This window comes from Scyliorhinus torazame, chromosome 4 (assembly GCF_047496885.1).
Source record: "Scyliorhinus torazame isolate Kashiwa2021f chromosome 4, sScyTor2.1, whole genome shotgun sequence".
NCBI lineage: Eukaryota > Metazoa > Chordata > Chondrichthyes > Carcharhiniformes > Scyliorhinidae > Scyliorhinus > Scyliorhinus torazame.
This window is the reverse complement of record NC_092710.1, coordinates 304593468-304598467: the sequence shown is the minus strand read 5'-3', so window position 1 is coordinate 304598467 and position 5000 is coordinate 304593468. Positions and strand designations below refer to the sequence as shown.

Below are 5000 nucleotides of genomic sequence, written 5' to 3'. Positions count from 1 at the left end.
AGAAGGAGAGAAAGAGGAGGAGAAGTAGAAGTAGAAGTAGAAAAAGAGAGAGAGAAAATTGAAAATAACCGGAAAGAAGAAGTGGCGAGGGTGCTAGGGTGGCCAACTTGAATAGGCGAGAAGACGGTGCTGCAGATGCCTACGGCCATACTAGTCTGAAAACGCCCGATCTCGTCTGATCTCGGAAGCTAAACAGACTCAGGCCTCGTTAGTACTTGGATGGGAGACCGCCTGGGAATACCAGGTGCAGTAGGCTTTTGCGGCCAGCAGAGACTGCTCACGCCAAGCACTCTCCACACCAGAGGCAGGCCAACCTTTTGCTGCTCTCTGCGTCCTCGCCATTCCTCCCAACACTTGCCTGCGGGCTCAACTCAGGCAGGCGGCTTGGTCGGACCATTCAGCTGCTGCAGCTTTGCCGGGCCTTTGCAACGCAGCACGGTTGGGTGCCTTGTCGTGCTGCACTTTGATGGGCCCGCCAGCTGGCCCGTGTGGCCGCAAGCCAGTGTGTCGGCAGGACGTTCTCCTAGCCTGAAGGCGCCGCATGAATGCAAGTTGTGGCATTGGGGCTGGTGTGGAAAGCGAAGGAAGAGAGAGCTGGCTTGCATTGCCTGCCTGACCCTTGTGCTGGCTGTGCTGAGAGAAGTGCGCAGCGTTGCAATGTGGAAAGGCAGCAGCGTGCAGGCGGCAGGCTGGTGTGAGGTGGGCGGGGCTTGCAGTTTTCCTTGGGGAGGTGGAGAAGAAAAAAGAGAGCTAGGTGGGGACGGCATGAAGGGGAGCGAGTATCAGGCATATAGGCTAGAATTAGCAGGAGAAGGAGAGAAAGAGGAGGAGAAGTAGAAGTAGAAGTAGAAAAAGAGAGAGAAAAAATTGAAAACAACCGGAAAGAAGAAGTGGCGAGGGTGCTAGGGTGGCCAGCTTGAATAGGCGAGAAGACGGTGCTGCAGATGCCTACGGCCATACTAGTCTGAAAACGCCCGATCTCGTCTGATCTCGGAAGCTAAGCAGACTCAGGCCTGGTTAGTACTTGGATGGGAGACCGCCTGGGAATACCAGGTGCAGTAGGCTTTTGCGGCCAGCAGTGACTGCTCACGCCAAGCACTCTCCACACCAGAGGCAGGCCAACCTTTTGCTGCTCTCTGCGTCCTCGCCATTCCTCCCAACACTTGCCTGCGGGCTCAACTCAGGCAGGCGGCTTGGTCGGGCCATTCAGCTGCTGCAGCTTTGCCGGGCCTTTGCAACGCAGCACGGTTGTGTGCCTTGGCGTGCTGCACTTTGATGGGCACGCCAGCTGGCCCGTGTGGCCGCAAGCCAGTGTGTCGGCAGGACGTTCTCTCTCCTAGCCTGAAGGCGCCGCATGAATGCAAGTTGTGGCATTGGGGCTGGTGTGGAAAGCGAAGGAAGAGAGAGCTGGCTTGCATTGCCTGCCTGACCCTTGTGCTGGCTGTGCTGAGAGAAGTGCGCAGCGTTGCAATGTGGAAAGGCAGCAGCGTGCAGGCGGCAGGCTGGTGTGAGGTAGGCGGGGCTTGCAGTTTTCCTTGAGGAGGTGGAGAAGAAAAAAGAGAGCTCGGTGGGGATGGCATGAAGGGGAGCGAGTATCAGGCATATAGGCTAGAATTAGCAGGAGAAGGAGAGAAAGAGGAGGAGAAGTAGAAGTAGAAGTAGAAAAAGAGAGAGAAAAAATTGAAAACAACCGGAAAGAAGAAGTGGCGAGGGTGCTAGGGTGGCCAACTTGAATAGGCGAGAAGACGGTGCTGCAGATGCCTACGGCCATACTAGTCTGAAAACGTCTGATCTCGGAAGCTAAGCAGACTCAGGCCTGGTTAGTACTTGGATGGGAGACCGCCTGGGAATACCAGGTGCAGTAGGCTTTTGCGGCCAGCAGAGACTGCTCACGCCAAGCACTCTCCACACCAGAGGCAGGCCAACCTTTTGCTGCTCTCTGCGTCCTCGCCATTCCTCCCAACACTTGCCTGCGGGCTCAACTCAGGCAGGCGGCTTGGTCGGGCCATTCAGCTGCTGCAGCTTTGCCGGGCCTTTGCAACGCAGCACGGTTGGGTGCCTTGGCGTGCTGCACTTTGATGGGCCCGCCAGCTGGCCCGTGTGGCCGCAAGCCAGTGTGTCGGCAGGACGTTCTCTCTCCTAGCCTGAAGGCGCCGCATGAATGCAAGTTGTGGCATTGGGGCTGGTGTGGAAAGCGAAGGAAGAGAGAGCTGGCTTGCATTGCCTGCCTGACCCTTGTGCTGGCTGTGCTGAGAGAAGTGCGCAGCGTTGCAATGTGGAAAGGCAGCAGCGTGCAGGCGGCAGGCTGGTGTGAGGTGGGCGGGGCTTGCAGTTTTCCTTGGGGAGGTGGAGAAGAAAAAAGAGAGCTAGGTGGGGACGGCATGAAGGGGAGCGAGTATCAGGCATATAGGCTAGAATTAGCAGGAGAAGGAGAGAAAGAGGAGGAGAAGTAGAAGTAGAAGTAGAAAAAGAGAGAGAGAAAATTGAAAACAACCGGAAAGAAGAAGTGGCGAGGGTGCTAGGGTGGCCAGCTTGAATAGGCGAGAAGACGGTGCTGCAGATGCCTACGGCCATACTAGTCTGAAAACGCCCGATCTCGTCTGATCTCGGAAGCTAAGCAGACTCAGGCCTGGTTAGTACTTGGATGGGAGACCGCCTGGGAATACCAGGTGCAGTAGGCTTTTGCGGCCAGCAGAGACTGCTCACGCCAAGCACTCTCCACACCAGAGGCAGGCCAACCTTTTGCTGCTCTCTGCGTCCTCGCCATTCCTCCCAACACTTGCCTGCGGGCTCAACTCAGGCAGGCGGCTTGGTCGGGCCATTCAGCTGCTGCAGCTTTGCCGGGCCTTTGCAACGCAGCACGGTTGTGTGCCTTGGCGTGCTGCACTTTGATGGGCCCGCCAGCTGGCCCGTGTGGCCGCAAGCCAGTGTGTCGGCAGGACGTTCTCCTAGCCTGAAGGCGCCGCATGAATGCAAGTTGTGGCATTGGGGCTGGTGTGGAAAGCGAAGGAAGAGAGAGCTGGCTTGCATTGCCTGCCTGACCCTTGTGCTGGCTGTGCTGAGAGAAGTGCGCAGCGTTGCAATGTGGAAAGGCAGCAGCGTGCAGGCGGCAGGCTGGTGTGAGGTGGGCGGGGCTTGCAGTTTTCCTTGGGGAGGTGGAGAAGAAAAAAGAGAGCTAGGTGGGGACGGCATGAAGGGGAGCGAGTATCAGGCATATAGGCTAGAATTAGCAGGAGAAGGAGAGAAAGAGGAGGAGAAGTAGAAGTAGAAGTAGAAAAAGAGAGAGAAAAAATTGAAAACAACCGGAAAGAAGAAGTGGCGAGGGTGCTAGGGTGGCCAGCTTGAATAGGCGAGAAGACGGTGCTGCAGATGCCTACGGCCATACTAGTCTGAAAACGCCCGATCTCGTCTGATCTCGGAAGCTAAGCAGACTCAGGCCTGGTTAGTACTTGGATGGGAGACCGCCTGGGAATACCAGGTGCAGTAGGCTTTTGCAGCCAGCAGTGACTGCTCACGCCAAGCACTCTCCACACCAGAGGCAGGCCAACCTTTTGCTGCTCTCTGCGTCCTCGCCATTCCTCCCAACACTTGCCTGCGGGCTCAACTCAGGCAGGCGGCTTGGTCGGGCCATTCAGCTGCTGCAGCTTTGCCGGGCCTTTGCAACGCAGCACGGTTGTGTGCCTTGGCGTGCTGCACTTTGATGGGCACGCCAGCTGGCCCGTGTGGCCGCAAGCCAGTGTGTCGGCAGGACGTTCTCTCTCCTAGCCTGAAGGCGCCGCATGAATGCAAGTTGTGGCATTGGGGCTGGTGTGGAAAGCGAAGGAAGAGAGAGCTGGCTTGCATTGCCTGCCTGACCCTTGTGCTGGCTGTGCTGAGAGAAGTGCGCAGCATTGCAATGTGGAAAGGCAGCAGCGTGCAGGCGGCAGGCTGGTGTGAGGTAGGCGGGGCTTGCAGTTTTCCTTGAGGAGGTGGAGAAGAAAAAAGAGAGCTCGGTGGGGATGGCATGAAGGGGAGCGAGTATCAGGCATATAGGCTAGAATTAGCAGGAGAAGGAGAGAAAGAGGAGGAGAAGTAGAAGTAGAAGTAGAAAAAGAGAGAGAAAAAATTGAAAACAACCGGAAAGAAGAAGTGGCGAGGGTGCTAGGGTGGCCAGCTTGAATAGGCGAGAAGACGGTGCTGCAGATGCCTCCGGCCATACTAGTCTGAAAACGCCCGATCTCGTCTGATCTCGGAAGCGAAGCAGACTCAGGCCTGGTTAGTACTTGGATGGGAGACCGCCTGGGAATACCAGGTGCAGTAGGCTTTTGCGGCCAGCAGAGACTGCTCACGCCAAGCACTCTCCACACCAGAGGCAGGCCAACCTTTTGCTGCTCTCTGCGTCCTCGCCATTCCTCCCAACACTTGCCTGCGGGCTCAACTCAGGCAGGCGGCTTGGTCGGGCCATTCAGCTGCTGCAGCTTTGACGGGCCTTTGCAACGCAGCACGGTTGGGTGCCTTGGCGTGCTGCACTTTGATGGGCCCGCCAGCTGGCCCGTGTGGCCGCAAGCCAGTGTGTCGGCAGGACGTTCTCTCTCCTAGCCTGAAGGCGCCGCATGAATGCAAGTTGTGGCATTGGGGCTGGTGTGGAAAGCGAAGGAAGAGAGAGCTGGCTTGCATTGCCTGCCTGACCCTTGTGCTGGCTGTGCTGAGAGAAGTGCGCAGCGTTGCAATGTGGAAAGGCAGCAGCGTGCAGGCGGCAGGCTGGTGTGAGGTGGGCGGGGCTTGCAGTTTTCCTTGGGGAGGTGGAGAAGAAAAAAGAGAGCTAGGTGGGGACGGCATGAAGGGGAGCGAGTATCAGGCATATAGGCTAGAATTAGCAGGAGAAGGAGAGAAAGAGGAGGAGAAGTAGAAGTAGAAGTAGAAAAAGAGAGAGAGAAAATTGAAAACAACCGGAAAGAAGAAGTGGCGAGGGTGCTAGGGTGGCCAACTTGAATAGGCGAGAAGACGGTGCTGCAGATGCC

The 5000-nt window shown here is 56.9% G+C and overlaps 6 non-coding genes and 1 pseudogene across 6 annotated transcripts in view; all 7 read left to right on the top strand.

Moving 5' to 3' along the window:
• Positions 1-137: 137 nt before the first annotated feature.
• Positions 138-256, top strand: LOC140415121 (5S ribosomal RNA). The gene has a single exon (XR_011944241.1). It is a non-coding gene; the product is annotated as a 5S ribosomal RNA (ribosomal RNA).
• Positions 257-946: 690 nt separating this feature from the next.
• LOC140412213 (5S ribosomal RNA) lies at positions 947-1065 on the top strand. The gene has a single exon (XR_011941415.1). It is a non-coding gene; the product is annotated as a 5S ribosomal RNA (ribosomal RNA).
• Positions 1066-1759: 694 nt separating this feature from the next.
• Positions 1760-1868, top strand: LOC140415634 (5S ribosomal RNA; annotated as a pseudogene).
• Positions 1869-2562: 694 nt separating this feature from the next.
• On the top strand, positions 2563-2681 carry LOC140412212 (5S ribosomal RNA). Its single transcript, XR_011941414.1, has one exon. It is a non-coding gene; the product is annotated as a 5S ribosomal RNA (ribosomal RNA).
• A 690-nt stretch (positions 2682-3371) lies between these two features.
• On the top strand, positions 3372-3490 carry LOC140412211 (5S ribosomal RNA). The gene has a single exon (XR_011941413.1). It is a non-coding gene; the product is annotated as a 5S ribosomal RNA (ribosomal RNA).
• A 694-nt stretch (positions 3491-4184) lies between these two features.
• Positions 4185-4303, top strand: LOC140414993 (5S ribosomal RNA). The gene has a single exon (XR_011944117.1). It is a non-coding gene; the product is annotated as a 5S ribosomal RNA (ribosomal RNA).
• Positions 4304-4997: 694 nt separating this feature from the next.
• Positions 4998-5000, top strand: part of LOC140412210 (5S ribosomal RNA) — a 119-nt gene continuing 116 nt past the window's right edge. The window contains exon 1 of the ribosomal RNA XR_011941412.1: positions 4998-5000. This exon is cut by the window's right edge and continues 116 nt beyond it. This is a non-coding gene — a ribosomal RNA (5S ribosomal RNA).